Source organism: Schistocerca serialis, unplaced genomic scaffold (genome assembly GCF_023864345.2).
Source record: "Schistocerca serialis cubense isolate TAMUIC-IGC-003099 unplaced genomic scaffold, iqSchSeri2.2 HiC_scaffold_320, whole genome shotgun sequence".
NCBI lineage: Eukaryota > Metazoa > Arthropoda > Insecta > Orthoptera > Acrididae > Schistocerca > Schistocerca serialis.
This window is the reverse complement of record NW_026047890.1, coordinates 17266-44016: the sequence shown is the minus strand read 5'-3', so window position 1 is coordinate 44016 and position 26751 is coordinate 17266. Positions and strand designations below refer to the sequence as shown.

Sequence of the window (26751 nt, the reverse complement as noted above, 5' to 3'; positions counted from 1 at the left end):
TCACTGGCAATTGGGAAAATTCACAAGCATTTCGAATGCAATGTTTCCCACGCTTTCGCTCATTTCACGGTTCCGTTGAAGACGTTCTTCACCACCTGACACAGAAAAAGGAATGCAGTCGGTAGGATATTTTTAATTCTTTTGCTTCTAGGGGAGTTAGTTGTCTAGTGAGTTCCTCTTATGGCATGCACTAGACAACCAGAACAGCTACAGGAGAGAGTCATTTTTGTTGTCAGCGGTAGTTGCATTATCACAAACGCAGAGTAATTCCATTGGCGTCGCATCAAAACGAATACCTGCCGAAACCCGGGATCGAACCAGGGACCTTTAGATCTTCAGTCTAACGCTCTCCCAACTGAGCTATTTCGGCTGACGTCGAAGGTTGCCATTTGCATGTGTTCGTTAACCTCTGCCTCGTTGCCAATTTTCACAGTCACCTTCGTCTGATAAGACACAGGGGCGCTGAAAGGCGAGCAGCCGATGCAGTGAAGTTCCACACACATTTCTTCTTCTTCCGTCATCGTAACAAGCAAACATGTCGACTCGATTCGTGTAATATTGACTTCGCTGACGCTAGAAAACCCGTGCTATATCGATGCCAGGGGCAACTCGTGTGCGGAGAACGAGACACAAGAAGGAGTGAGTCTCTCCACCGTATGAGAGGCAGTATCTAGCAGATACACACGGTAAAACATACGACTTGCGTTAGCTCATAAATTGCTACACGTCATCGTCTGCAAGCTAAAATGGACACATCTGCACTGCCCAGTGAGGCGACACTTGTACTAACACCAGGTGGACGGCTGTGAGACGCGGAGATGAGCTGCGGCTTCTGGGCGCGACTGTAACGCTGCGCCCTGGATCAAATAGCACTGCACATTGCTGGTGACCCACGTGTTTAGTAGTGACGCAACTGCTAGGATGCAGCTGAACGTCCGCCTTTTGAGAGCGAGAAAATTTTCGCAGTCGGCAGGACTCGAACCTACGCTCCCAGAGGGAATCTGATTTCAAGTCAGACGCCTTAACCACTCGGCCACGACTGCCGGTGGCGGAAGCGACTCCCGACAACTGAAACCGCCATCTTTAGAAGCAATCTGATGGCAGAAAACGGCGTGGCCTCACTCTTTTCTGTAGGGTTTCCATTAGCCGTTACGAAAGTGTATTAATTTTCGCCCAGACAGGGACTTGAACCCAGGACCCTTTGGTTGAAAACCTAGCGCTCTACCGACTCAGCTATGCGGGCCCACGCACGAGCATTATCGTACAGCTGCGCGGTGCGCGAGTGATTCGTATGTCGTAATTACTGGCTTATGGCTCCGATGGCGACTTCACCGACTTCCCACTGACGCACCGCTGACGCTAGTTTTCTGTCGTCTTAAAACGATCGACATACCTCCAAGCAGCTGCGAGATCTTAAGAAAAGAAACGCTGCACCACTGCTTTGGCCGCACTCGAGTGATGGAAATTGCGATTCTTAAAAAGAAAATGAAATGTTCGCTCTGTCCATCACTTTCGAGCACATCTGTGAACTCACGATCTCAGCGACGGCTTTCTGCAGTCCCAGCGTCAGTGTCAGTGTGAGGTGAACCGATAGCCACAGTAAGCAGCGGTCGTCGCGAAAACTCAGTATTCTTAAAACGGAAATTTTCGTCTTGTTGAGAATGGCGTCACTGGTTTGCACCCGCATTCGCCCACGCATGTCACATGTGTGCGAAAATGTTTGCTCCTCTGTACGCAAAATCGCACGCAGCCGGTAGGATTCGAACCTACGCTCCCAGAGGGAATCTGATTTCGAGTCAGACGCCTTAACCACTCGGCCACGACTGCCGTTAGCGCGGTGTTCTCCCGACACATGCAACTGCTACCGTTTAAAGCACTGTGGTGTCAGTAAACGGCGTAACTGCATTATTTTCCGTAGCGTTTCCACCGCTACCAGACGAATCGCTACCAAAGTGTTAAAATTTCCGCCTCGACGGGGCCTTGAACCCTGGACCCTTAGGTTAAAAGCCTAATGCTCTACCAACTGAGCTATCCGGGCTCAGACGAGGCTGCAAAACCTCCCACAATGCACAACTATACATTGACTCATGTCCTTTACTGTTGTGCAATCGCTGTATGGGGCCGTTACTAATAAAACGTCGCCTACATGCTGTCTACAAACTTATCACGCTAAGCTCGTAACACACTCTCGAAGACTGCTGGCACACGATGCAACAACAAATTGCACTAGTTGTTACGCCTCATACGTCGGAGCAGAGAATTTACGTGTTTTGTCGACACTCACTGGGCAATTGGAAAATTCACAAGCATTTCGAATGCAATGTTTCCCACGCTTTCGCTCATTTCACGGTTCCGTTGAAGACGTTCTTCACCACCTGACACAGAAAAAGGAATGCAGTCGGTAGGATATTTTTAATTCTTTTGCTTCTAGGGGAGTTAGTTGTCTAGTGAGTTCCTCTTATGGCATGCACTAGACAACCAGAACAGCTACAGGAGAGAGTCATTTTTGTTGTCAGCGGTAGTTGCATTATCACAAACGCAGAGTAATTCCATTGGCGTCGCATCAAAACGAATACCTGCCGAAACCCGGGATCGAACCAGGGACCTTTAGATCTTCAGTCTAACGCTCTCCCAACTGAGCTATTTCGGCTGACGTCGAAGGTTGCCATTTGCATGTGTTCGTTAACCTCTGCCTCGTTGCCAATTTCACAGTCACCTTCGTCTGATAAGACACAGGGGCGCTGAAAGGCGAGCAGCCGATGCAGTGAAGTTCCACACACATTTCTTCTTCTTCCGTCATCGTAACAAGCAAACATGTCGACTCGATTCGTGTAATATTGACTTCGCTGACGCTAGAAAACCCGTGCTATATCGATGCCAGGGGCAACTCGTGTGCGGAGAACGAGACACAAGAAGGAGTGAGTCTCTCCACCGTATGAGAGGCAGTATCTAGCAGATACACACGGTAAAACATACGACTTGCGTTAGCTCATAAATTGCTACACGTCATCGTCTGCAAGCTAAAATGGACACATCTGCACTGCCCAGTGAGGCGACACTTGTACTAACACCAGGTGGACGGCTGTGAGACGCGGAGATGAGCTGCGGCTTCTGGGCGCGACTGTAACGCTGCGCCCTGGATCAAATAGCACTGCACATTGCTGGTGACCCACGTGTTTAGTAGTGACGCAACTGCTAGGATGCAGCTGAACGTCCGCCTTTTGAGAGCGAGAAAATTTTCGCAGTCGGCAGGACTCGAACCTACGCTCCCAGAGGGAATCTGATTTCAAGTCAGACGCCTTAACCACTCGGCCACGACTGCCGGTGGCGGAAGCGACTCCCGACAACTGAAACCGCCATCTTTAGAAGCAATCTGATGGCAGAAAACGGCGTGGCCTCACTCTTTTCTGTAGGGTTTCCATTAGCCGTTACGAAAGTGTATTAATTTTCGCCCAGACAGGGACTTGAACCCAGGACCCTTTGGTTGAAAACCTAGCGCTCTACCGACTCAGCTATGCGGGCCCACGCACGAGCATTATCGTACAGCTGCGCGGTGCGCGAGTGATTCGTATGTCGTAATTACTGGCTTATGGCTCCGATGGCGACTTCACCGACTTCCCACTGACGCACCGCTGACGCTAGTTTTCTGTCGTCTTAAAACGATCGACATACCTCCAAGCAGCTGCGAGATCTTAAGAAAAGAAACGCTGCACCACTGCTTTGGCCGCACTCGAGTGATGGAAATTGCGATTCTTAAAAAGAAAATGAAATGTTCGCTCTGTCCATCACTTTCGAGCACATCTGTGAACTCACGATCTCAGCGACGGCTTTCTGCAGTCCCAGCGTCAGTGTCAGTGTGAGGTGAACCGATAGCCACAGTAAGCAGCGGTCGTCGCGAAAACTCAGTATTCTTAAAACGGAAATTTTCGTCTTGTTGAGAATGGCGTCACTGGTTTGCACCCGCATTCGCCCACGCATGTCACATGTGTGCGAAAATGTTTGCTCCTCTGTACGCAAAATCGCACGCAGCCGGTAGGATTCGAACCTACGCTCCCAGAGGGAATCTGATTTCGAGTCAGACGCCTTAACCACTCGGCCACGACTGCCGTTAGCGCGGTGTTCTCCCGACACATGCAACTGCTACCGTTTAAAGCACTGTGGTGTCAGTAAACGGCGTAACTGCATTATTTTCCGTAGCGTTTCCACCGCTACCAGACGAATCGCTACCAAAGTGTTAAAATTTCCGCCTCGACGGGGCCTTGAACCCTGGACCCTTAGGTTAAAAGCCTAATGCTCTACCAACTGAGCTATCCGGGCTCAGACGAGGCTGCAAAACCTCCCACAATGCACAACTATACATTGACTCATGTCCTTTACTGTTGTGCAATCGCTGTATGGGGCCGTTACTAATAAAACGTCGCCTACATGCTGTCTACAAACTTATCACGCTAAGCTCGTAACACACTCTCGAAGACTGCTGGCACACGATGCAACAACAAATTGCACTAGTTGTTACGCCTCATACGTCGGAGCAGAGAATTTACGTGTTTTGTCGACACTCACTGGGCAATTGGAAAATTCACAAGCATTTCGAATGCAATGTTTCCCACGCTTTCGCTCATTTCACGGTTCCGTTGAAGACGTTCTTCACCACCTGACACAGAAAAAGGAATGCAGTCGGTAGGATATTTTTAATTCTTTTGCTTCTAGGGGAGTTAGTTGTCTAGTGAGTTCCTCTTATGGCATGCACTAGACAACCAGAACAGCTACAGGAGAGAGTCATTTTTGTTGTCAGCGGTAGTTGCATTATCACAAACGCAGAGTAATTCCATTGGCGTCGCATCAAAACGAATACCTGCCGAAACCCGGGATCGAACCAGGGACCTTTAGATCTTCAGTCTAACGCTCTCCCAACTGAGCTATTTCGGCTGACGTCGAAGGTTGCCATTTGCATGTGTTCGTTAACCTCTGCCTCGTTGCCAATTTCACAGTCACCTTCGTCTGATAAGACACAGGGGCGCTGAAAGGCGAGCAGCCGATGCAGTGAAGTTCCACACACATTTCTTCTTCTTCCGTCATCGTAACAAGCAAACATGTCGACTCGATTCGTGTAATATTGACTTCGCTGACGCTAGAAAACCCGTGCTATATCGATGCCAGGGGCAACTCGTGTGCGGAGAACGAGACACAAGAAGGAGTGAGTCTCTCCACCGTATGAGAGGCAGTATCTAGCAGATACACACGGTAAAACATACGACTTGCGTTAGCTCATAAATTGCTACACGTCATCGTCTGCAAGCTAAAATGGACACATCTGCACTGCCCAGTGAGGCGACACTTGTACTAACACCAGGTGGACGGCTGTGAGACGCGGAGATGAGCTGCGGCTTCTGGGCGCGACTGTAACGCTGCGCCCTGGATCAAATAGCACTGCACATTGCTGGTGACCCACGTGTTTAGTAGTGACGCAACTGCTAGGATGCAGCTGAACGTCCGCCTTTTGAGAGCGAGAAAATTTTCGCAGTCGGCAGGACTCGAACCTACGCTCCCAGAGGGAATCTGATTTCAAGTCAGACGCCTTAACCACTCGGCCACGACTGCCGGTGGCGGAAGCGACTCCCGACAACTGAAACCGCCATCTTTAGAAGCAATCTGATGGCAGAAAACGGCGTGGCCTCACTCTTTTCTGTAGGGTTTCCATTAGCCGTTACGAAAGTGTATTAATTTTCGCCCAGACAGGGACTTGAACCCAGGACCCTTTGGTTGAAAACCTAGCGCTCTACCGACTCAGCTATGCGGGCCCACGCACGAGCATTATCGTACAGCTGCGCGGTGCGCGAGTGATTCGTATGTCGTAATTACTGGCTTATGGCTCCGATGGCGACTTCACCGACTTCCCACTGACGCACCGCTGACGCTAGTTTTCTGTCGTCTTAAAACGATCGACATACCTCCAAGCAGCTGCGAGATCTTAAGAAAAGAAACGCTGCACCACTGCTTTGGCCGCACTCGAGTGATGGAAATTGCGATTCTTAAAAAGAAAATGAAATGTTCGCTCTGTCCATCACTTTCGAGCACATCTGTGAACTCACGATCTCAGCGACGGCTTTCTGCAGTCCCAGCGTCAGTGTCAGTGTGAGGTGAACCGATAGCCACAGTAAGCAGCGGTCGTCGCGAAAACTCAGTATTCTTAAAACGGAAATTTTCGTCTTGTTGAGAATGGCGTCACTGGTTTGCACCCGCATTCGCCCACGCATGTCACATGTGTGCGAAAATGTTTGCTCCTCTGTACGCAAAATCGCACGCAGCCGGTAGGATTCGAACCTACGCTCCCAGAGGGAATCTGATTTCGAGTCAGACGCCTTAACCACTCGGCCACGACTGCCGTTAGCGCGGTGTTCTCCCGACACATGCAACTGCTACCGTTTAAAGCACTGTGGTGTCAGTAAACGGCGTAACTGCATTATTTTCCGTAGCGTTTCCACCGCTACCAGACGAATCGCTACCAAAGTGTTAAAATTTCCGCCTCGACGGGGCCTTGAACCCTGGACCCTTAGGTTAAAAGCCTAATGCTCTACCAACTGAGCTATCCGGGCTCAGACGAGGCTGCAAAACCTCCCACAATGCACAACTATACATTGACTCATGTCCTTTACTGTTGTGCAATCGCTGTATGGGGCCGTTACTAATAAAACGTCGCCTACATGCTGTCTACAAACTTATCACGCTAAGCTCGTAACACACTCTCGAAGACTGCTGGCACACGATGCAACAACAAATTGCACTAGTTGTTACGCCTCATACGTCGGAGCAGAGAATTTACGTGTTTTGTCGACACTCACTGGGCAATTGGAAAATTCACAAGCATTTCGAATGCAATGTTTCCCACGCTTTCGCTCATTTCACGGTTCCGTTGAAGACGTTCTTCACCACCTGACACAGAAAAAGGAATGCAGTCGGTAGGATATTTTTAATTCTTTTGCTTCTAGGGGAGTTAGTTGTCTAGTGAGTTCCTCTTATGGCATGCACTAGACAACCAGAACAGCTACAGGAGAGAGTCATTTTTGTTGTCAGCGGTAGTTGCATTATCACAAACGCAGAGTAATTCCATTGGCGTCGCATCAAAACGAATACCTGCCGAAACCCGGGATCGAACCAGGGACCTTTAGATCTTCAGTCTAACGCTCTCCCAACTGAGCTATTTCGGCTGACGTCGAAGGTTGCCATTTGCATGTGTTCGTTAACCTCTGCCTCGTTGCCAATTTCACAGTCACCTTCGTCTGATAAGACACAGGGGCGCTGAAAGGCGAGCAGCCGATGCAGTGAAGTTCCACACACATTTCTTCTTCTTCCGTCATCGTAACAAGCAAACATGTCGACTCGATTCGTGTAATATTGACTTCGCTGACGCTAGAAAACCCGTGCTATATCGATGCCAGGGGCAACTCGTGTGCGGAGAACGAGACACAAGAAGGAGTGAGTCTCTCCACCGTATGAGAGGCAGTATCTAGCAGATACACACGGTAAAACATACGACTTGCGTTAGCTCATAAATTGCTACACGTCATCGTCTGCAAGCTAAAATGGACACATCTGCACTGCCCAGTGAGGCGACACTTGTACTAACACCAGGTGGACGGCTGTGAGACGCGGAGATGAGCTGCGGCTTCTGGGCGCGACTGTAACGCTGCGCCCTGGATCAAATAGCACTGCACATTGCTGGTGACCCACGTGTTTAGTAGTGACGCAACTGCTAGGATGCAGCTGAACGTCCGCCTTTTGAGAGCGAGAAAATTTTCGCAGTCGGCAGGACTCGAACCTACGCTCCCAGAGGGAATCTGATTTCAAGTCAGACGCCTTAACCACTCGGCCACGACTGCCGGTGGCGGAAGCGACTCCCGACAACTGAAACCGCCATCTTTAGAAGCAATCTGATGGCAGAAAACGGCGTGGCCTCACTCTTTTCTGTAGGGTTTCCATTAGCCGTTACGAAAGTGTATTAATTTTCGCCCAGACAGGGACTTGAACCCAGGACCCTTTGGTTGAAAACCTAGCGCTCTACCGACTCAGCTATGCGGGCCCACGCACGAGCATTATCGTACAGCTGCGCGGTGCGCGAGTGATTCGTATGTCGTAATTACTGGCTTATGGCTCCGATGGCGACTTCACCGACTTCCCACTGACGCACCGCTGACGCTAGTTTTCTGTCGTCTTAAAACGATCGACATACCTCCAAGCAGCTGCGAGATCTTAAGAAAAGAAACGCTGCACCACTGCTTTGGCCGCACTCGAGTGATGGAAATTGCGATTCTTAAAAAGAAAATGAAATGTTCGCTCTGTCCATCACTTTCGAGCACATCTGTGAACTCACGATCTCAGCGACGGCTTTCTGCAGTCCCAGCGTCAGTGTCAGTGTGAGGTGAACCGATAGCCACAGTAAGCAGCGGTCGTCGCGAAAACTCAGTATTCTTAAAACGGAAATTTTCGTCTTGTTGAGAATGGCGTCACTGGTTTGCACCCGCATTCGCCCACGCATGTCACATGTGTGCGAAAATGTTTGCTCCTCTGTACGCAAAATCGCACGCAGCCGGTAGGATTCGAACCTACGCTCCCAGAGGGAATCTGATTTCGAGTCAGACGCCTTAACCACTCGGCCACGACTGCCGTTAGCGCGGTGTTCTCCCGACACATGCAACTGCTACCGTTTAAAGCACTGTGGTGTCAGTAAACGGCGTAACTGCATTATTTTCCGTAGCGTTTCCACCGCTACCAGACGAATCGCTACCAAAGTGTTAAAATTTCCGCCTCGACGGGGCCTTGAACCCTGGACCCTTAGGTTAAAAGCCTAATGCTCTACCAACTGAGCTATCCGGGCTCAGACGAGGCTGCAAAACCTCCCACAATGCACAACTATACATTGACTCATGTCCTTTACTGTTGTGCAATCGCTGTATGGGGCCGTTACTAATAAAACGTCGCCTACATGCTGTCTACAAACTTATCACGCTAAGCTCGTAACACACTCTCGAAGACTGCTGGCACACGATGCAACAACAAATTGCACTAGTTGTTACGCCTCATACGTCGGAGCAGAGAATTTACGTGTTTTGTCGACACTCACTGGGCAATTGGAAAATTCACAAGCATTTCGAATGCAATGTTTCCCACGCTTTCGCTCATTTCACGGTTCCGTTGAAGACGTTCTTCACCACCTGACACAGAAAAAGGAATGCAGTCGGTAGGATATTTTTAATTCTTTTGCTTCTAGGGGAGTTAGTTGTCTAGTGAGTTCCTCTTATGGCATGCACTAGACAACCAGAACAGCTACAGGAGAGAGTCATTTTTGTTGTCAGCGGTAGTTGCATTATCACAAACGCAGAGTAATTCCATTGGCGTCGCATCAAAACGAATACCTGCCGAAACCCGGGATCGAACCAGGGACCTTTAGATCTTCAGTCTAACGCTCTCCCAACTGAGCTATTTCGGCTGACGTCGAAGGTTGCCATTTGCATGTGTTCGTTAACCTCTGCCTCGTTGCCAATTTCACAGTCACCTTCGTCTGATAAGACACAGGGGCGCTGAAAGGCGAGCAGCCGATGCAGTGAAGTTCCACACACATTTCTTCTTCTTCCGTCATCGTAACAAGCAAACATGTCGACTCGATTCGTGTAATATTGACTTCGCTGACGCTAGAAAACCCGTGCTATATCGATGCCAGGGGCAACTCGTGTGCGGAGAACGAGACACAAGAAGGAGTGAGTCTCTCCACCGTATGAGAGGCAGTATCTAGCAGATACACACGGTAAAACATACGACTTGCGTTAGCTCATAAATTGCTACACGTCATCGTCTGCAAGCTAAAATGGACACATCTGCACTGCCCAGTGAGGCGACACTTGTACTAACACCAGGTGGACGGCTGTGAGACGCGGAGATGAGCTGCGGCTTCTGGGCGCGACTGTAACGCTGCGCCCTGGATCAAATAGCACTGCACATTGCTGGTGACCCACGTGTTTAGTAGTGACGCAACTGCTAGGATGCAGCTGAACGTCCGCCTTTTGAGAGCGAGAAAATTTTCGCAGTCGGCAGGACTCGAACCTACGCTCCCAGAGGGAATCTGATTTCAAGTCAGACGCCTTAACCACTCGGCCACGACTGCCGGTGGCGGAAGCGACTCCCGACAACTGAAACCGCCATCTTTAGAAGCAATCTGATGGCAGAAAACGGCGTGGCCTCACTCTTTTCTGTAGGGTTTCCATTAGCCGTTACGAAAGTGTATTAATTTTCGCCCAGACAGGGACTTGAACCCAGGACCCTTTGGTTGAAAACCTAGCGCTCTACCGACTCAGCTATGCGGGCCCACGCACGAGCATTATCGTACAGCTGCGCGGTGCGCGAGTGATTCGTATGTCGTAATTACTGGCTTATGGCTCCGATGGCGACTTCACCGACTTCCCACTGACGCACCGCTGACGCTAGTTTTCTGTCGTCTTAAAACGATCGACATACCTCCAAGCAGCTGCGAGATCTTAAGAAAAGAAACGCTGCACCACTGCTTTGGCCGCACTCGAGTGATGGAAATTGCGATTCTTAAAAAGAAAATGAAATGTTCGCTCTGTCCATCACTTTCGAGCACATCTGTGAACTCACGATCTCAGCGACGGCTTTCTGCAGTCCCAGCGTCAGTGTCAGTGTGAGGTGAACCGATAGCCACAGTAAGCAGCGGTCGTCGCGAAAACTCAGTATTCTTAAAACGGAAATTTTCGTCTTGTTGAGAATGGCGTCACTGGTTTGCACCCGCATTCGCCCACGCATGTCACATGTGTGCGAAAATGTTTGCTCCTCTGTACGCAAAATCGCACGCAGCCGGTAGGATTCGAACCTACGCTCCCAGAGGGAATCTGATTTCGAGTCAGACGCCTTAACCACTCGGCCACGACTGCCGTTAGCGCGGTGTTCTCCCGACACATGCAACTGCTACCGTTTAAAGCACTGTGGTGTCAGTAAACGGCGTAACTGCATTATTTTCCGTAGCGTTTCCACCGCTACCAGACGAATCGCTACCAAAGTGTTAAAATTTCCGCCTCGACGGGGCCTTGAACCCTGGACCCTTAGGTTAAAAGCCTAATGCTCTACCAACTGAGCTATCCGGGCTCAGACGAGGCTGCAAAACCTCCCACAATGCACAACTATACATTGACTCATGTCCTTTACTGTTGTGCAATCGCTGTATGGGGCCGTTACTAATAAAACGTCGCCTACATGCTGTCTACAAACTTATCACGCTAAGCTCGTAACACACTCTCGAAGACTGCTGGCACACGATGCAACAACAAATTGCACTAGTTGTTACGCCTCATACGTCGGAGCAGAGAATTTACGTGTTTTGTCGACACTCACTGGGCAATTGGAAAATTCACAAGCATTTCGAATGCAATGTTTCCCACGCTTTCGCTCATTTCACGGTTCCGTTGAAGACGTTCTTCACCACCTGACACAGAAAAAGGAATGCAGTCGGTAGGATATTTTTAATTCTTTTGCTTCTAGGGGAGTTAGTTGTCTAGTGAGTTCCTCTTATGGCATGCACTAGACAACCAGAACAGCTACAGGAGAGAGTCATTTTTGTTGTCAGCGGTAGTTGCATTATCACAAACGCAGAGTAATTCCATTGGCGTCGCATCAAAACGAATACCTGCCGAAACCCGGGATCGAACCAGGGACCTTTAGATCTTCAGTCTAACGCTCTCCCAACTGAGCTATTTCGGCTGACGTCGAAGGTTGCCATTTGCATGTGTTCGTTAACCTCTGCCTCGTTGCCAATTTCACAGTCACCTTCGTCTGATAAGACACAGGGGCGCTGAAAGGCGAGCAGCCGATGCAGTGAAGTTCCACACACATTTCTTCTTCTTCCGTCATCGTAACAAGCAAACATGTCGACTCGATTCGTGTAATATTGACTTCGCTGACGCTAGAAAACCCGTGCTATATCGATGCCAGGGGCAACTCGTGTGCGGAGAACGAGACACAAGAAGGAGTGAGTCTCTCCACCGTATGAGAGGCAGTATCTAGCAGATACACACGGTAAAACATACGACTTGCGTTAGCTCATAAATTGCTACACGTCATCGTCTGCAAGCTAAAATGGACACATCTGCACTGCCCAGTGAGGCGACACTTGTACTAACACCAGGTGGACGGCTGTGAGACGCGGAGATGAGCTGCGGCTTCTGGGCGCGACTGTAACGCTGCGCCCTGGATCAAATAGCACTGCACATTGCTGGTGACCCACGTGTTTAGTAGTGACGCAACTGCTAGGATGCAGCTGAACGTCCGCCTTTTGAGAGCGAGAAAATTTTCGCAGTCGGCAGGACTCGAACCTACGCTCCCAGAGGGAATCTGATTTCAAGTCAGACGCCTTAACCACTCGGCAACGACTGCCGGTGGCGGAAGCGACTCCCGACAACTGAAACCGCCATCTTTAGAAGCAATCTGATGGCAGAAAACGGCGTGGCCTCACTCTTTTCTGTAGGGTTTCCATTAGCCGTTACGAAAGTGTATTAATTTTCGCCCAGACAGGGACTTGAACCCAGGACCCTTTGGTTGAAAACCTAGCGCTCTACCGACTCAGCTATGCGGGCCCACGCACGAGCATTATCGTACAGCTGCGCGGTGCGCGAGTGATTCGTATGTCGTAATTACTGGCTTATGGCTCCGATGGCGACTTCACCGACTTCCCACTGACGCACCGCTGACGCTAGTTTTCTGTCGTCTTAAAACGATCGACGTACCTCCAAGCAGCTGCGAGATCTTAAGAAAAGAAACGCTGCACCACTGCTTTGGCCGCACTCGAGTGATGGAAATTGCGATTCTTAAAAAGAAAATGAAATGTTCGCTCTGTCCATCACTTTCGAGCACATCTGTGAACTCACGATCTCAGCGACGGCTTTCTGCAGTCCCAGCGTCAGTGTCAGTGTGAGGTGAACCGATAGCCACAGTAAGCAGCGGTCGTCGCGAAAACTCAGTATTCTTAAAACGGAAATTTTCGTCTTGTTGAGAATGGCGTCACTGGTTTGCACCCGCATTCGCCCACGCATGTCACATGTGTGCGAAAATGTTTGCTCCTCTGTACGCAAAATCGCACGCAGCCGGTAGGATTCGAACCTACGCTCCCAGAGGGAATCTGATTTCGAGTCAGACGCCTTAACCACTCGGCCACGACTGCCGTTAGCGCGGTGTTCTCCCGACACATGCAACTGCTACCGTTTAAAGCACTGTGGTGTCAGTAAACGGCGTAACTGCATTATTTTCCGTAGCGTTTCCACCGCTACCAGACGAATCGCTACCAAAGTGTTAAAATTTCCGCCTCGACGGGGCCTTGAACCCTGGACCCTTAGGTTAAAAGCCTAATGCTCTACCAACTGAGCTATCCGGGCTCAGACGAGGCTGCAAAACCTCCCACAATGCACAACTATACATTGACTCATGTCCTTTACTGTTGTGCAATCGCTGTATGGGGCCGTTACTAATAAAACGTCGCCTACATGCTGTCTACAAACTTATCACGCTAAGCTCGTAACACACTCTCGAAGACTGCTGGCACACGATGCAACAACAAATTGCACTAGTTGTTACGCCTCATACGTCGGAGCAGAGAATTTACGTGTTTTGTCGACACTCACTGGGCAATTGGAAAATTCACAAGCATTTCGAATGCAATGTTTCCCACGCTTTCGCTCATTTCACGGTTCCGTTGAAGACGTTCTTCACCACCTGACACAGAAAAAGGAATGCAGTCGGTAGGATATTTTTAATTCTTTTGCTTCTAGGGGAGTTAGTTGTCTAGTGAGTTCCTCTTATGGCATGCACTAGACAACCAGAACAGCTACAGGAGAGAGTCATTTTTGTTGTCAGCGGTAGTTGCATTATCACAAACGCAGAGTAATTCCATTGGCGTCGCATCAAAACGAATACCTGCCGAAACCCGGGATCGAACCAGGGACCTTTAGATCTTCAGTCTAACGCTCTCCCAACTGAGCTATTTCGGCTGACGTCGAAGGTTGCCATTTGCATGTGTTCGTTAACCTCTGCCTCGTTGCCAATTTCACAGTCACCTTCGTCTGATAAGACACAGGGGCGCTGAAAGGCGAGCAGCCGATGCAGTGAAGTTCCACACACATTTCTTCTTCTTCCGTCATCGTAACAAGCAAACATGTCGACTCGATTCGTGTAATATTGACTTCGCTGACGCTAGAAAACCCGTGCTATATCGATGCCAGGGGCAACTCGTGTGCGGAGAACGAGACACAAGAAGGAGTGAGTCTCTCCACCGTATGAGAGGCAGTATCTAGCAGATACACACGGTAAAACATACGACTTGCGTTAGCTCATAAATTGCTACACGTCATCGTCTGCAAGCTAAAATGGACACATCTGCACTGCCCAGTGAGGCGACACTTGTACTAACACCAGGTGGACGGCTGTGAGACGCGGAGATGAGCTGCGGCTTCTGGGCGCGACTGTAACGCTGCGCCCTGGATCAAATAGCACTGCACATTGCTGGTGACCCACGTGTTTAGTAGTGACGCAACTGCTAGGATGCAGCTGAACGTCCGCCTTTTGAGAGCGAGAAAATTTTCGCAGTCGGCAGGACTCGAACCTACGCTCCCAGAGGGAATCTGATTTCAAGTCAGACGCCTTAACCACTCGGCCACGACTGCCGGTGGCGGAAGCGACTCCCGACAACTGAAACCGCCATCTTTAGAAGCAATCTGATGGCAGAAAACGGCGTGGCCTCACTCTTTTCTGTAGGGTTTCCATTAGCCGTTACGAAAGTGTATTAATTTTCGCCCAGACAGGGACTTGAACCCAGGACCCTTTGGTTGAAAACCTAGCGCTCTACCGACTCAGCTATGCGGGCCCACGCACGAGCATTATCGTACAGCTGCGCGGTGCGCGAGTGATTCGTATGTCGTAATTACTGGCTTATGGCTCCGATGGCGACTTCACCGACTTCCCACTGACGCACCGCTGACGCTAGTTTTCTGTCGTCTTAAAACGATCGACGTACCTCCAAGCAGCTGCGAGATCTTAAGAAAAGAAACGCTGCACCACTGCTTTGGCCGCACTCGAGTGATGGAAATTGCGATTCTTAAAAAGAAAATGAAATGTTCGCTCTGTCCATCACTTTCGAGCACATCTGTGAACTCACGATCTCAGCGACGGCTTTCTGCAGTCCCAGCGTCAGTGTCAGTGTGAGGTGAACCGATAGCCACAGTAAGCAGCGGTCGTCGCGAAAACTCAGTATTCTTAAAACGGAAATTTTCGTCTTGTTGAGAATGGCGTCACTGGTTTGCACCCGCATTCGCCCACGCATGTCACATGTGTGCGAAAATGTTTGCTCCTCTGTACGCAAAATCGCACGCAGCCGGTAGGATTCGAACCTACGCTCCCAGAGGGAATCTGATTTCGAGTCAGACGCCTTAACCACTCGGCCACGACTGCCGTTAGCGCGGTGTTCTCCCGACACATGCAACTGCTACCGTTTAAAGCACTGTGGTGTCAGTAAACGGCGTAACTGCATTATTTTCCGTAGCGTTTCCACCGCTACCAGACGAATCGCTACCAAAGTGTTAAAATTTCCGCCTCGACGGGGCCTTGAACCCTGGACCCTTAGGTTAAAAGCCTAATGCTCTACCAACTGAGCTATCCGGGCTCAGACGAGGCTGCAAAACCTCCCACAATGCACAACTATACATTGACTCATGTCCTTTACTGTTGTGCAATCGCTGTATGGGGCCGTTACTAATAAAACGTCGCCTACATGCTGTCTACAAACTTATCACGCTAAGCTCGTAACACACTCTCGAAGACTGCTGGCACACGATGCAACAACAAATTGCACTAGTTGTTACGCCTCATACGTCGGAGCAGAGAATTTACGTGTTTTGTCGACACTCACTGGGCAATTGGAAAATTCACAAGCATTTCGAATGCAATGTTTCCCACGCTTTCGCTCATTTCACGGTTCCGTTGAAGACGTTCTTCACCACCTGACACAGAAAAAGGAATGCAGTCGGTAGGATATTTTTAATTCTTTTGCTTCTAGGGGAGTTAGTTGTCTAGTGAGTTCCTCTTATGGCATGCACTAGACAACCAGAACAGCTACAGGAGAGAGTCATTTTTGTTGTCAGCGGTAGTTGCATTATCACAAACGCAGAGTAATTCCATTGGCGTCGCATCAAAACGAATACCTGCCGAAACCCGGGATCGAACCAGTGACCTTTAGATCTTCAGTCTAACGCTCTCCCAACTGAGCTATTTCGGCTGACGTCGAAGGTTGCCATTTGCATGTGTTCGTTAACCTCTGCCTCGTTGCCAATTTCACAGTCACCTTCGTCTGATAAGACACAGGGGCGCTGAAAGGCGAGCAGCCGATGCAGTGAAGTTCCACACACATTTCTTCTTCTTCCGTCATCGTAACAAGCAAACATGTCGACTCGATTCGTGTAATATTGACTTCGCTGACGCTAGAAAACCCGTGCTATATCGATGCCAGGGGCAACTCGTGTGCGGAGAACGAGACACAAGAAGGAGTGAGTCTCTCCACCGTATGAGAGGCAGTATCTAGCAGATACACACGGTAAAACATACGACTTGCGTTAGCTCATAAATTGCTACACGTCATCGTCTGCAAGCTAAAATGGACACATCTGCACTGCCCAGTGAGGCGACACTTGTACTAACACCAGGTGGACGGCTGTGAGACGCGGAGATGAGCTGCGGCTTCTGGGCGCGACTGTAACGCTGCGCCCTGGATCAAATAGCACTGCACATTGCTGGTGACCCACGTGTTTAGTAGTGACGCAACTGCTAGGATGCAGCTGAACGTCCGCCTTTTGAGAGCGAGAAAATTTTCGCAGTCGGCAGGACTCGAACCTACGCTCCCAGAGGGAATCTGATTTCAAGTCAGACGCCTTAACCACTCGGCCACGACTGCCGGTGGCGGAAGCGACTCCCGACAACTGAAACCGCCATCTTTAGAAGCAATCTGATGGCAGAAAACGGCGTGGCCTCACTCTTTTCTGTAGGGTTTCCATTAGCCGTTACGAAAGTGTATTAATTTTCGCCCAGACAGGGACTTGAACCCAGGACCCTTTGGTTGAAAACCTAGCGCTCTACCGACTCAGCTATGCGGGCCCACGCACGAGCATTATCGTACAGCTGCGCGGTGCGCGAGTGATTCGTATGTCGTAATTACTGGCTTATGGCTCCGATGGCGACTTCACCGACTTCCCACTGACGCACCGCTGACGCTAGTTTTCTGTCGTCTTAAAACGATCGACATACCTCCAAGCAGCTGCGAGATCTTAAGAAAAGAAACGCTGCACCACTGCTTTGGCCGCACTCGAGTGATGGAAATTGCGATTCTTAAAAAGAAAATGAAATGTTCGCTCTGTCCATCACTTTCGAGCACATCTGTGAACTCACGATCTCAGCGACGGCTTTCTGCAGTCCCAGCGTCAGTGTCAGTGTGAGGTGAACCGATAGCCACAGTAAGCAGCGGTCGTCGCGAAAACTCAGTATTCTTAAAACGGAAATTTTCGTCTTGTTGAGAATGGCGTCACTGGTTTGCACCCGCATTCGCCCACGCATGTCACATGTGTGCGAAAATGTTTGCTCCTCTGTACGCAAAATCGCACGCAGCCGGTAGGATTCGAACCTACGCTCCCAGAGGGAATCTGATTTCGAGTCAGACGCCTTAACCACTCGGCCACGACTGCCGTTAGCGCGGTGTTCTCCCGACACATGCAACTGCTACCGTTTAAAGCACTGTGGTGTCAGTAAACGGCGTAACTGCATTATTTTCCGTAGCGTTTCCACCGCTACCAGACGAATCGCTACCAAAGTGTTAAAATTTCCGCCTCGACGGGGCCTTGAACCCTGGACCCTTAGGTTAAAAGCCTAATGCTCTACCAACTGAGCTATCCGGGCTCAGACGAGGCTGCAAAACCTCCCACAATGCACAACTATACATTGACTCATGTCCTTTACTGTTGTGCAATCGCTGTATGGGGCCGTTACTAATAAAACGTCGCCTACATGCTGTCTACAAACTTATCACGCTAAGCTCGTAACACACTCTCGAAGACTGCTGGCACACGATGCAACAACAAATTGCACTAGTTGTTACGCCTCATACGTCGGAGCAGAGAATTTACGTGTTTTGTCGACACTCACTGGGCAATTGGAAAATTCACAAGCATTTCGAATGCAATGTTTCCCACGCTTTCGCTCATTTCACGGTTCCGTTGAAGACGTTCTTCACCACCTGACACAGAAAAAGGAATGCAGTCGGTAGGATATTTTTAATTCTTTTGCTTCTAGGGGAGTTAGTTGTCTAGTGAGTTCCTCTTATGGCATGCACTAGACAACCAGAACAGCTACAGGAGAGAGTCATTTTTGTTGTCAGCGGTAGTTGCATTATCACAAACGCAGAGTAATTCCATTGGCGTCGCATCAAAACGAATACCTGCCGAAACCCGGGATCGAACCAGTGACCTTTAGATCTTCAGTCTAACGCTCTCCCAACTGAGCTATTTCGGCTGACGTCGAAGGTTGCCATTTGCATGTGTTCGTTAACCTCTGCCTCGTTGCCAATTTCACAGTCACCTTCGTCTGATAAGACACAGGGGCGCTGAAAGGCGAGCAGCCGATGCAGTGAAGTTCCACACACATTTCTTCTTCTTCCGTCATCGTAACAAGCAAACATGTCGACTCGATTCGTGTAATATTGACTTCGCTGACGCTAGAAAACCCGTGCTATATCGATGCCAGGGGCAACTCGTGTGCGGAGAACGAGACACAAGAAGGAGTGAGTCTCTCCACCGTATGAGAGGCAGTATCTAGCAGATACACACGGTAAAACATACGACTTGCGTTAGCTCATAAATTGCTACACGTCATCGTCTGCAAGCTAAAATGGACACATCTGCACTGCCCAGTGAGGCGACACTTGTACTAACACCAGGTGGACGGCTGTGAGACGCGGAGATGAGCTGCGGCTTCTGGGCGCGACTGTAACGCTGCGCCCTGGATCAAATAGCACTGCACATTGCTGGTGACCCACGTGTTTAGTAGTGACGCAACTGCTAGGATGCAGCTGAACGTCCGCCTTTTGAGAGCGAGAAAATTTTCGCAGTCGGCAGGACTCGAACCTACGCTCCCAGAGGGAATCTGATTTCAAGTCAGACGCCTTAACCACTCGGCCACGACTGCCGGTGGCGGAAGCGACTCCCGACAACTGAAACCGCCATCTTTAGAAGCAATCTGATGGCAGAAAACGGCGTGGCCTCACTCTTTTCTGTAGGGTTTCCATTAGCCGTTACGAAAGTGTATTAATTTTCGCCCAGACAGGGACTTGAACCCAGGACCCTTTGGTTGAAAACCTAGCGCTCTACCGACTCAGCTATGCGGGCCCACGCACGAGCATTATCGTACAGCTGCGCGGTGCGCGAGTGATTCGTATGTCGTAATTACTGGCTTATGGCTCCGATGGCGACTTCACCGACTTCCCACTGACGCACCGCTGACGCTAGTTTTCTGTCGTCTTAAAACGATCGACATACCTCCAAGCAGCTGCGAGATCTTAAGAAAAGAAACGCTGCACCACTGCTTTGGCCGCACTCGAGTGATGGAAATTGCGATTCTTAAAAAGAAAATGAAATGTTCGCTCTGTCCATCACTTTCGAGCACATCTGTGAACTCACGATCTCAGCGACGGCTTTCTGCAGTCCCAGCGTCAGTGTCAGTGTGAGGTGAACCGATAGCCACAGTAAGCAGCGGTCGTCGCGAAAACTCAGTATTCTTAAAACGGAAATTTTCGTCTTGTTGAGAATGGCGTCACTGGTTTGCACCCGCATTCGCCCACGCATGTCACATGTGTGCGAAAATGTTTGCTCCTCTGTACGCAAAATCGCACGCAGCCGGTAGGATTCGAACCTACGCTCCCAGAGGGAATCTGATTTCGAGTCAGACGCCTTAACCACTCGGCCACGACTGCCGTTAGCGCGGTGTTCTCCCGACACATGCAACTGCTACCGTTTAAAGCACTGTGGTGTCAGTAAACGGCGTAACTGCATTATTTTCCGTAGCGTTTCCACCGCTACCAGACGAATCGCTACCAAAGTGTTAAAATTTCCGCCTCGACGGGGCCTTGAACCCTGGACCCTTAGGTTAAAAGCCTAATGCTCTACCAACTGAGCTATCCGGGCTCAGACGAGGCTGCAAAACCTCCCACAATGCACAACTATACATTGACTCATGTCCTTTACTGTTGTGCAATCGCTGTATGGGGCCGTTACTAATAAAACGTCGCCTACATGCTGTCTACAAACTTATCACGCTAAGCTCGTAACACACTCTCGAAGACTGCTGGCACACGATGCAACAACAAATTGCACTAGTTGTTACGCCTCATACGTCGGAGCAGAGAATTTACGTGTTTTGTCGACACTCACTGGGCAATTGGAAAATTCACAAGCATTTCGAATGCAATGTTTCCCACGCTTTCGCTCATTTCACGGTTCCGTTGAAGACGTTCTTCACCACCTGACACAGAAAAAGGAACGCAGTCGGTAGGATATTTTTAATTCTTTTGCTTCTAGGGGAGTTAGTTGTCTAGTGAGTTCCTCTTATGGCATGCACTAGACAACCAGAACAGCTACAGGAGAGAGTCATTTTTGTTGTCAGCGGTAGTTGCATTATCACAAACGCAGAGTAATTCCATTGGCGTCGCATCAAAACGAATACCTGCCGAAACCCGGGATCGAACCAGTGACCTTTAGATCTTCAGTCTAACGCTCTCCCAACTGAGCTATTTCGGCTGACGTCGAAGGTTGCCATTTGCATGTGTTCGTTAACCTCTGCCTCGTTGCCAATTTCACAGTCACCTTCGTCTGATAAGACACAGGGGCGCTGAAAGGCGAGCAGCCGATGCAGTGAAGTTCCACACACATTTCTTCTTCTTCCGTCATCGTAACAAGCAAACATGTCGACTCGATTCGTGTAATATTGACTTCGCTGACGCTAGAAAACCCGTGCTATATCGATGCCAGGGGCAACTCGTGTGCGGAGAACGAGACACAAGAAGGAGTGAGTCTCTCCACCGTATGAGAGGCAGTATCTAGCAGATACACACGGTAAAACATACGACTTGCGTTAGCTCATAAATTGCTACACGTCATCGTCTGCAAGCTAAAATGGACACATCTGCACTGCCCAGTGAGGCGACACTTGTACTAACACCAGGTGGACGGCTGTGAGACGCGGAGATGAGCTGCGGCTTCTGGGCGCGACTGTAACGCTGCGCCCTGGATCAAATAGCACTGCACATTGCTGGTGACCCACGTGTTTAGTAGTGACGCAACTGCTAGGATGCAGCTGAACGTCCGCCTTTTGAGAGCGAGAAAATTTTCGCAGTCGGCAGGACTCGAACCTACGCTCCCAGAGGGAATCTGATTTCAAGTCAGACGCCTTAACCACTCGGCCACGACTGCCGGTGGCGGAAGCGACTCCCGACAACTGAAACCGCCATCTTTAGAAGCAATCTGATGGCAGAAAACGGCGTGGCCTCACTCTTTTCTGTAGGGTTTCCATTAGCCGTTACGAAAGTGTATTAATTTTCGCCCAGACAGGGACTTGAACCCAGGACCCTTTGGTTGAAAACCTAGCGCTCTACCGACTCAGCTATGCGGGCCCACGCACGAGCATTATCGTACAGCTGCGCGGTGCGCGAGTGATTCGTATGTCGTAATTACTGGCTTATGGCTCCGATGGCGACTTCACCGACTTCCCACTGACGCACCGCTGACGCTAGTTTTCTGTCGTCTTAAAACGATCGACATACCTCCAAGCAGCTGCGAGATCTTAAGAAAAGAAACGCTGCACCACTGCTTTGGCCGCACTCGAGTGATGGAAATTGCGATTCTTAAAAAGAAAATGAAATGTTCGCTCTGTCCATCACTTTCGAGCACATCTGTGAACTCACGATCTCAGCGACGGCTTTCTGCAGTCCCAGCGTCAGTGTCAGTGTGAGGTGAACCGATAGCCACAGTAAGCAGCGGTCGTCGCGAAAACTCAGTATTCTTAAAACGGAAATTTTCGTCTTGTTGAGAATGGCGTCACTGGTTTGCACCCGCATTCGCCCACGCATGTCACATGTGTGCGAAAATGTTTGCTCCTCTGTACGCAAAATCGCACGCAGCCGGTAGGATTCGAACCTACGCTCCCAGAGGGAATCTGATTTCGAGTCAGACGCCTTAACCACTCGGCCACGACTGCCGTTAGCGCGGTGTTCTCCCGACACATGCAACTGCTACCGTTTAAAGCACTGTGGTGTCAGTAAACGGCGTAACTGCATTATTTTCCGTAGCGTTTCCACCGCTACCAGACGAATCGCTACCAAAGTGTTAAAATTTCCGCCTCGACGGGGCCTTGAACCCTGGACCCTTAGGTTAAAAGCCTAATGCTCTACCAACTGAGCTATCCGGGCTCAGACGAGGCTGCAAAACCTCCCACAATGCACAACTATACATTGACTCATGTCCTTTACTGTTGTGCAATCGCTGTATGGGGCCGTTACTAATAAAACGTCGCCTACATGCTGTCTACAAACTTATCACGCTAAGCTCGTAACACACTCTCGAAGACTGCTGGCACACGATGCAACAACAAATTGCACTAGTTGTTACGCCTCATACGTCGGAGCAGAGAATTTACGTGTTTTGTCGACACTCACTGGGCAATTGGAAAATTCACAAGCATTTCGAATGCAATGTTTCCCACGCTTTCGCTCATTTCACGGTTCCGTTGAAGACGTTCTTCACCACCTGACACAGAAAAAGGAATGCAGTCGGTAGGATATTTTTAATTCTTTTGCTTCTAGGGGAGTTAGTTGTCTAGTGAGTTCCTCTTATGGCATGCACTAGACAACCAGAACAGCTACAGGAGAGAGTCATTTTTGTTGTCAGCGGTAGTTGCATTATCACAAACGCAGAGTAATTCCATTGGCGTCGCATCAAAACGAATACCTGCCGAAACCCGGGATCGAACCAGTGACCTTTAGATCTTCAGTCTAACGCTCTCCCAACTGAGCTATTTCGGCTGACGTCGAAGGTTGCCATTTGCATGTGTTCGTTAACCTCTGCCTCGTTGCCAATTTCACAGTCACCTTCGTCTGATAAGACACAGGGGCGCTGAAAGGCGAGCAGCCGATGCAGTGAAGTTCCACACACATTTCTTCTTCTTCCGTCATCGTAACAAGCAAACATGTCGACTCGATTCGTGTAATATTGACTTCGCTGACGCTAGAAAACCCGTGCTATATCGATGCCAGGGGCAACTCGTGTGCGGAGAACGAGACACAAGAAGGAGTGAGTCTCTCCACCGTATGAGAGGCAGTATCTAGCAGATACACACGGTAAAACATACGACTTGCGTTAGCTCATAAATTGCTACACGTCATCGTCTGCAAGCTAAAATGGACACATCTGCACTGCCCAGTGAGGCGACACTTGTACTAACACCAGGTGGACGGCTGTGAGACGCGGAGATGAGCTGCGGCTTCTGGGCGCGACTGTAACGCTGCGCCCTGGATCAAATAGCACTGCACATTGCTGGTGACCCACGTGTTTAGTAGTGACGCAACTGCTAGGATGCAGCTGAACGTCCGCCTTTTGAGAGCGAGAAAATTTTCGCAGTCGGCAGGACTCGAACCTACGCTCCCAGAGGGAATCTGATTTCAAGTCAGACGCCTTAACCACTCGGCCACGACTGCCGGTGGCGGAAGCGACTCCCGACAACTGAAACCGCCATCTTTAGAAGCAATCTGATGGCAGAAAACGGCGTGGCCTCACTCTTTTCTGTAGGGTTTCCATTAGCCGTTACGAAAGTGTATTAATTTTCGCCCAGACAGGGACTTGAACCCAGGACCCTTTGGTTGAAAACCTAGCGCTCTACCGACTCAGCTATGCGGGCCCACGCACGAGCATTATCGTACAGCTGCGCGGTGCGCGAGTGATTCGTATGTCGTAATTACTGGCTTATGGCTCCGATGGCGACTTCACCGACTTCCCACTGACGCACCGCTGACGCTAGTTTTCTGTCGTCTTAAAACGATCGACATACCTCCAAGCAGCTGCGAGATCTTAAGAAAAGAAACGCTGCACCACTGCTTTGGCCGCACTCGAGTGATGGAAATTGCGATTCTTAAAAAGAAAATGAAATGTTCGCTCTGTCCATCACTTTCGAGCACATCTGTGAACTCACGATCTCAGCGACGGCTTTCTGCAGTCCCAGCGTCAGTGTCAGTGTGAGGTGAACCGATAGCCACAGTAAGCAGCGGTCGTCGCGAAAACTCAGTATTCTTAAAACGGAAATTTTCGTCTTGTTGAGAATGGCGTCACTGGTTTGCACCCGCATTCGCCCACGCATGTCACATGTGTGCGAAAATGTTTGCTCCTCTGTACGCAAAATCGCACGCAGCCGGTAGGATTCGAACCTACGCTCCCAGAGGGAATCTGATTTCGAGTCAGACGCCTTAACCACTCGGCCACGACTGCCGTTAGCGCGGTGTTCTCCCGACACATGCAACTGCTACCGTTTAAAGCACTGTGGTGTCAGTAAACGGCGTAACTGCATTATTTTCCGTAGCGTTTCCACCGCTACCAGACGAATCGCTACCAAAGTGTTAAAATTTCCGCCTCGACGGGGCCTTGAACCCTGGACCCTTAGGTTAAAAGCCTAATGCTCTACCAACTGAGCTATCCGGGCTCAGACGAGGCTGCAAAACCTCCCACAATGCACAACTATACATTGACTCATGTCCTTTACTGTTGTGCAATCGCTGTATGGGGCCGTTACTAATAAAACGTCGCCTACATGCTGTCTACAAACTTATCACGCTAAGCTCGTAACACACTCTCGAAGACTGCTGGCACACGATGCAACAACAAATTGCACTAGTTGTTACGCCTCATACGTCGGAGCAGAGAATTTACGTGTTTTGTCGACACTCACTGGGCAATTGGAAAATTCACAAGCATTTCGAATGCAATGTTTCCCACGCTTTCGCTCATTTCACGGTTCCGTTGAAGACGTTCTTCACCACCTGACACAGAAAAAGGAATGCAGTCGGTAGGATATTTTTAATTCTTTTGCTTCTAGGGGAGTTAGTTGTCTAGTGAGTTCCTCTTATGGCATGCACTAGACAACCAGAACAGCTACAGGAGAGAGTCATTTTTGTTGTCAGCGGTAGTTGCATTATCACAAACGCAGAGTAATTCCATTGGCGTCGCATCAAAACGAATACCTGCCGAAACCCGGGATCGAACCAGTGACCTTTAGATCTTCAGTCTAACGCTCTCCCAACTGAGCTATTTCGGCTGACGTCGAAGGTTGCCATTTGCATGTGTTCGTTAACCTCTGCCTCGTTGCCAATTTCACAGTCACCTTCGTCTGATAAGACACAGGGGCGCTGAAAGGCGAGCAGCCGATGCAGTGAAGTTCCACACACATTTCTTCTTCTTCCGTCATCGTAACAAGCAAACATGTCGACTCGATTCGTGTAATATTGACTTCGCTGACGCTAGAAAACCCGTGCTATATCGATGCCAGGGGCAACTCGTGTGCGGAGAACGAGACACAAGAAGGAGTGAGTCTCTCCACCGTATGAGAGGCAGTATCTAGCAGATACACACGGTAAAACATACGACTTGCGTTAGCTCATAAATTGCTACACGTCATCGTCTGCAAGCTAAAATGGACACATCTGCACTGCCCAGTGAGGCGACACTTGTACTAACACCAGGTGGACGGCTGTGAGACGCGGAGATGAGCTGCGGCTTCTGGGCGCGACTGTAACGCTGCGCCCTGGATCAAATAGCACTGCACATTGCTGGTGACCCACGTGTTTAGTAGTGACGCAACTGCTAGGATGCAGCTGAACGTCCGCCTTTTGAGAGCGAGAAAATTTTCGCAGTCGGCAGGACTCGAACCTACGCTCCCAGAGGGAATCTGATTTCAAGTCAGACGCCTTAACCACTCGGCCACGACTGCCGGTGGCGGAAGCGACTCCCGACAACTGAAACCGCCATCTTTAGAAGCAATCTGATGGCAGAAAACGGCGTGGCCTCACTCTTTTCTGTAGGGTTTCCATTAGCCGTTACGAAAGTGTATTAATTTTCGCCCAGACAGGGACTTGAACCCAGGACCCTTTGGTTGAAAACCTAGCGCTCTACCGACTCAGCTATGCGGGCCCACGCACGAGCATTATCGTACAGCTGCGCGGTGCGCGAGTGATTCGTATGTCGTAATTACTGGCTTATGGCTCCGATGGCGACTTCACCGACTTCCCACTGACGCACCGCTGACGCTAGTTTTCTGTCGTCTTAAAACGATCGACATACCTCCAAGCAGCTGCGAGATCTTAAGAAAAGAAACGCTGCACCACTGCTTTGGCCGCACTCGAGTGATGGAAATTGCGATTCTTAAAAAGAAAATGAAATGTTCGCTCTGTCCATCACTTTCGAGCACATCTGTGAACTCACGATCTCAGCGACGGCTTTCTGCAGTCCCAGCGTCAGTGTCAGTGTGAGGTGAACCGATAGCCACAGTAAGCAGCGGTCGTCGCGAAAACTCAGTATTCTTAAAACGGAAATTTTCGTCTTGTTGAGAATGGCGTCACTGGTTTGCACC

The 26751-nt window shown here is 49.8% G+C and overlaps 46 non-coding genes across 46 annotated transcripts; all 46 read right to left on the bottom strand.

Moving 5' to 3' along the window:
- Nucleotides 1–297: 297 nt before the first annotated feature.
- Trnaf-gaa (transfer RNA phenylalanine (anticodon GAA)) lies at nucleotides 298–370 on the bottom strand. Its single transcript has one exon. It is a non-coding gene; the product is annotated as a tRNA-Phe (tRNA).
- Nucleotides 371–961: 591 nt separating this feature from the next.
- On the bottom strand, nucleotides 962–1043 carry Trnas-uga (transfer RNA serine (anticodon UGA)). Its single transcript has one exon. It is a non-coding gene; the product is annotated as a tRNA-Ser (tRNA).
- A 702-nt stretch (nucleotides 1044–1745) lies between these two features.
- Nucleotides 1746–1827, bottom strand: Trnas-cga (transfer RNA serine (anticodon CGA)). Its single transcript has one exon. It is a non-coding gene; the product is annotated as a tRNA-Ser (tRNA).
- A 138-nt stretch (nucleotides 1828–1965) lies between these two features.
- Nucleotides 1966–2038, bottom strand: Trnak-uuu (transfer RNA lysine (anticodon UUU)). The gene has a single exon. It is a non-coding gene; the product is annotated as a tRNA-Lys (tRNA).
- Nucleotides 2039–2577: 539 nt separating this feature from the next.
- Nucleotides 2578–2650, bottom strand: Trnaf-gaa (transfer RNA phenylalanine (anticodon GAA)). Its single transcript has one exon. It is a non-coding gene; the product is annotated as a tRNA-Phe (tRNA).
- Nucleotides 2651–3240: 590 nt separating this feature from the next.
- Nucleotides 3241–3322, bottom strand: Trnas-uga (transfer RNA serine (anticodon UGA)). The gene has a single exon. It is a non-coding gene; the product is annotated as a tRNA-Ser (tRNA).
- A 702-nt stretch (nucleotides 3323–4024) lies between these two features.
- Nucleotides 4025–4106, bottom strand: Trnas-cga (transfer RNA serine (anticodon CGA)). Its single transcript has one exon. It is a non-coding gene; the product is annotated as a tRNA-Ser (tRNA).
- Nucleotides 4107–4244: 138 nt separating this feature from the next.
- Trnak-uuu (transfer RNA lysine (anticodon UUU)) lies at nucleotides 4245–4317 on the bottom strand. The gene has a single exon. It is a non-coding gene; the product is annotated as a tRNA-Lys (tRNA).
- Nucleotides 4318–4856: 539 nt separating this feature from the next.
- Trnaf-gaa (transfer RNA phenylalanine (anticodon GAA)) lies at nucleotides 4857–4929 on the bottom strand. The gene has a single exon. It is a non-coding gene; the product is annotated as a tRNA-Phe (tRNA).
- A 590-nt stretch (nucleotides 4930–5519) lies between these two features.
- Trnas-uga (transfer RNA serine (anticodon UGA)) lies at nucleotides 5520–5601 on the bottom strand. Its single transcript has one exon. It is a non-coding gene; the product is annotated as a tRNA-Ser (tRNA).
- Nucleotides 5602–6303: 702 nt separating this feature from the next.
- On the bottom strand, nucleotides 6304–6385 carry Trnas-cga (transfer RNA serine (anticodon CGA)). The gene has a single exon. It is a non-coding gene; the product is annotated as a tRNA-Ser (tRNA).
- Nucleotides 6386–6523: 138 nt separating this feature from the next.
- Trnak-uuu (transfer RNA lysine (anticodon UUU)) lies at nucleotides 6524–6596 on the bottom strand. Its single transcript has one exon. It is a non-coding gene; the product is annotated as a tRNA-Lys (tRNA).
- Nucleotides 6597–7135: 539 nt separating this feature from the next.
- Nucleotides 7136–7208, bottom strand: Trnaf-gaa (transfer RNA phenylalanine (anticodon GAA)). Its single transcript has one exon. It is a non-coding gene; the product is annotated as a tRNA-Phe (tRNA).
- Nucleotides 7209–7798: 590 nt separating this feature from the next.
- On the bottom strand, nucleotides 7799–7880 carry Trnas-uga (transfer RNA serine (anticodon UGA)). The gene has a single exon. It is a non-coding gene; the product is annotated as a tRNA-Ser (tRNA).
- Nucleotides 7881–8582: 702 nt separating this feature from the next.
- Trnas-cga (transfer RNA serine (anticodon CGA)) lies at nucleotides 8583–8664 on the bottom strand. The gene has a single exon. It is a non-coding gene; the product is annotated as a tRNA-Ser (tRNA).
- Nucleotides 8665–8802: 138 nt separating this feature from the next.
- Trnak-uuu (transfer RNA lysine (anticodon UUU)) lies at nucleotides 8803–8875 on the bottom strand. Its single transcript has one exon. It is a non-coding gene; the product is annotated as a tRNA-Lys (tRNA).
- Nucleotides 8876–9414: 539 nt separating this feature from the next.
- Trnaf-gaa (transfer RNA phenylalanine (anticodon GAA)) lies at nucleotides 9415–9487 on the bottom strand. The gene has a single exon. It is a non-coding gene; the product is annotated as a tRNA-Phe (tRNA).
- Nucleotides 9488–10077: 590 nt separating this feature from the next.
- Trnas-uga (transfer RNA serine (anticodon UGA)) lies at nucleotides 10078–10159 on the bottom strand. Its single transcript has one exon. It is a non-coding gene; the product is annotated as a tRNA-Ser (tRNA).
- Nucleotides 10160–10861: 702 nt separating this feature from the next.
- On the bottom strand, nucleotides 10862–10943 carry Trnas-cga (transfer RNA serine (anticodon CGA)). The gene has a single exon. It is a non-coding gene; the product is annotated as a tRNA-Ser (tRNA).
- Nucleotides 10944–11081: 138 nt separating this feature from the next.
- On the bottom strand, nucleotides 11082–11154 carry Trnak-uuu (transfer RNA lysine (anticodon UUU)). The gene has a single exon. It is a non-coding gene; the product is annotated as a tRNA-Lys (tRNA).
- A 539-nt stretch (nucleotides 11155–11693) lies between these two features.
- Nucleotides 11694–11766, bottom strand: Trnaf-gaa (transfer RNA phenylalanine (anticodon GAA)). The gene has a single exon. It is a non-coding gene; the product is annotated as a tRNA-Phe (tRNA).
- A 590-nt stretch (nucleotides 11767–12356) lies between these two features.
- Nucleotides 12357–12438, bottom strand: Trnas-uga (transfer RNA serine (anticodon UGA)). Its single transcript has one exon. It is a non-coding gene; the product is annotated as a tRNA-Ser (tRNA).
- Nucleotides 12439–13140: 702 nt separating this feature from the next.
- Trnas-cga (transfer RNA serine (anticodon CGA)) lies at nucleotides 13141–13222 on the bottom strand. The gene has a single exon. It is a non-coding gene; the product is annotated as a tRNA-Ser (tRNA).
- Nucleotides 13223–13360: 138 nt separating this feature from the next.
- Nucleotides 13361–13433, bottom strand: Trnak-uuu (transfer RNA lysine (anticodon UUU)). Its single transcript has one exon. It is a non-coding gene; the product is annotated as a tRNA-Lys (tRNA).
- A 539-nt stretch (nucleotides 13434–13972) lies between these two features.
- On the bottom strand, nucleotides 13973–14045 carry Trnaf-gaa (transfer RNA phenylalanine (anticodon GAA)). Its single transcript has one exon. It is a non-coding gene; the product is annotated as a tRNA-Phe (tRNA).
- Nucleotides 14046–14635: 590 nt separating this feature from the next.
- Trnas-uga (transfer RNA serine (anticodon UGA)) lies at nucleotides 14636–14717 on the bottom strand. The gene has a single exon. It is a non-coding gene; the product is annotated as a tRNA-Ser (tRNA).
- Nucleotides 14718–15419: 702 nt separating this feature from the next.
- On the bottom strand, nucleotides 15420–15501 carry Trnas-cga (transfer RNA serine (anticodon CGA)). The gene has a single exon. It is a non-coding gene; the product is annotated as a tRNA-Ser (tRNA).
- Nucleotides 15502–15639: 138 nt separating this feature from the next.
- Trnak-uuu (transfer RNA lysine (anticodon UUU)) lies at nucleotides 15640–15712 on the bottom strand. The gene has a single exon. It is a non-coding gene; the product is annotated as a tRNA-Lys (tRNA).
- A 539-nt stretch (nucleotides 15713–16251) lies between these two features.
- Nucleotides 16252–16324, bottom strand: Trnaf-gaa (transfer RNA phenylalanine (anticodon GAA)). The gene has a single exon. It is a non-coding gene; the product is annotated as a tRNA-Phe (tRNA).
- Nucleotides 16325–16914: 590 nt separating this feature from the next.
- On the bottom strand, nucleotides 16915–16996 carry Trnas-uga (transfer RNA serine (anticodon UGA)). Its single transcript has one exon. It is a non-coding gene; the product is annotated as a tRNA-Ser (tRNA).
- A 702-nt stretch (nucleotides 16997–17698) lies between these two features.
- Nucleotides 17699–17780, bottom strand: Trnas-cga (transfer RNA serine (anticodon CGA)). The gene has a single exon. It is a non-coding gene; the product is annotated as a tRNA-Ser (tRNA).
- A 138-nt stretch (nucleotides 17781–17918) lies between these two features.
- Trnak-uuu (transfer RNA lysine (anticodon UUU)) lies at nucleotides 17919–17991 on the bottom strand. Its single transcript has one exon. It is a non-coding gene; the product is annotated as a tRNA-Lys (tRNA).
- A 539-nt stretch (nucleotides 17992–18530) lies between these two features.
- On the bottom strand, nucleotides 18531–18603 carry Trnaf-gaa (transfer RNA phenylalanine (anticodon GAA)). The gene has a single exon. It is a non-coding gene; the product is annotated as a tRNA-Phe (tRNA).
- A 590-nt stretch (nucleotides 18604–19193) lies between these two features.
- Nucleotides 19194–19275, bottom strand: Trnas-uga (transfer RNA serine (anticodon UGA)). The gene has a single exon. It is a non-coding gene; the product is annotated as a tRNA-Ser (tRNA).
- A 702-nt stretch (nucleotides 19276–19977) lies between these two features.
- Trnas-cga (transfer RNA serine (anticodon CGA)) lies at nucleotides 19978–20059 on the bottom strand. The gene has a single exon. It is a non-coding gene; the product is annotated as a tRNA-Ser (tRNA).
- A 138-nt stretch (nucleotides 20060–20197) lies between these two features.
- Nucleotides 20198–20270, bottom strand: Trnak-uuu (transfer RNA lysine (anticodon UUU)). Its single transcript has one exon. It is a non-coding gene; the product is annotated as a tRNA-Lys (tRNA).
- Nucleotides 20271–20809: 539 nt separating this feature from the next.
- Trnaf-gaa (transfer RNA phenylalanine (anticodon GAA)) lies at nucleotides 20810–20882 on the bottom strand. The gene has a single exon. It is a non-coding gene; the product is annotated as a tRNA-Phe (tRNA).
- Nucleotides 20883–21472: 590 nt separating this feature from the next.
- Trnas-uga (transfer RNA serine (anticodon UGA)) lies at nucleotides 21473–21554 on the bottom strand. The gene has a single exon. It is a non-coding gene; the product is annotated as a tRNA-Ser (tRNA).
- A 702-nt stretch (nucleotides 21555–22256) lies between these two features.
- Trnas-cga (transfer RNA serine (anticodon CGA)) lies at nucleotides 22257–22338 on the bottom strand. The gene has a single exon. It is a non-coding gene; the product is annotated as a tRNA-Ser (tRNA).
- A 138-nt stretch (nucleotides 22339–22476) lies between these two features.
- Nucleotides 22477–22549, bottom strand: Trnak-uuu (transfer RNA lysine (anticodon UUU)). Its single transcript has one exon. It is a non-coding gene; the product is annotated as a tRNA-Lys (tRNA).
- A 539-nt stretch (nucleotides 22550–23088) lies between these two features.
- Trnaf-gaa (transfer RNA phenylalanine (anticodon GAA)) lies at nucleotides 23089–23161 on the bottom strand. The gene has a single exon. It is a non-coding gene; the product is annotated as a tRNA-Phe (tRNA).
- Nucleotides 23162–23751: 590 nt separating this feature from the next.
- Trnas-uga (transfer RNA serine (anticodon UGA)) lies at nucleotides 23752–23833 on the bottom strand. The gene has a single exon. It is a non-coding gene; the product is annotated as a tRNA-Ser (tRNA).
- A 702-nt stretch (nucleotides 23834–24535) lies between these two features.
- Nucleotides 24536–24617, bottom strand: Trnas-cga (transfer RNA serine (anticodon CGA)). Its single transcript has one exon. It is a non-coding gene; the product is annotated as a tRNA-Ser (tRNA).
- Nucleotides 24618–24755: 138 nt separating this feature from the next.
- On the bottom strand, nucleotides 24756–24828 carry Trnak-uuu (transfer RNA lysine (anticodon UUU)). Its single transcript has one exon. It is a non-coding gene; the product is annotated as a tRNA-Lys (tRNA).
- Nucleotides 24829–25367: 539 nt separating this feature from the next.
- Nucleotides 25368–25440, bottom strand: Trnaf-gaa (transfer RNA phenylalanine (anticodon GAA)). Its single transcript has one exon. It is a non-coding gene; the product is annotated as a tRNA-Phe (tRNA).
- Nucleotides 25441–26030: 590 nt separating this feature from the next.
- Nucleotides 26031–26112, bottom strand: Trnas-uga (transfer RNA serine (anticodon UGA)). Its single transcript has one exon. It is a non-coding gene; the product is annotated as a tRNA-Ser (tRNA).
- Nucleotides 26113–26751: the final 639 nt, after the last annotated feature.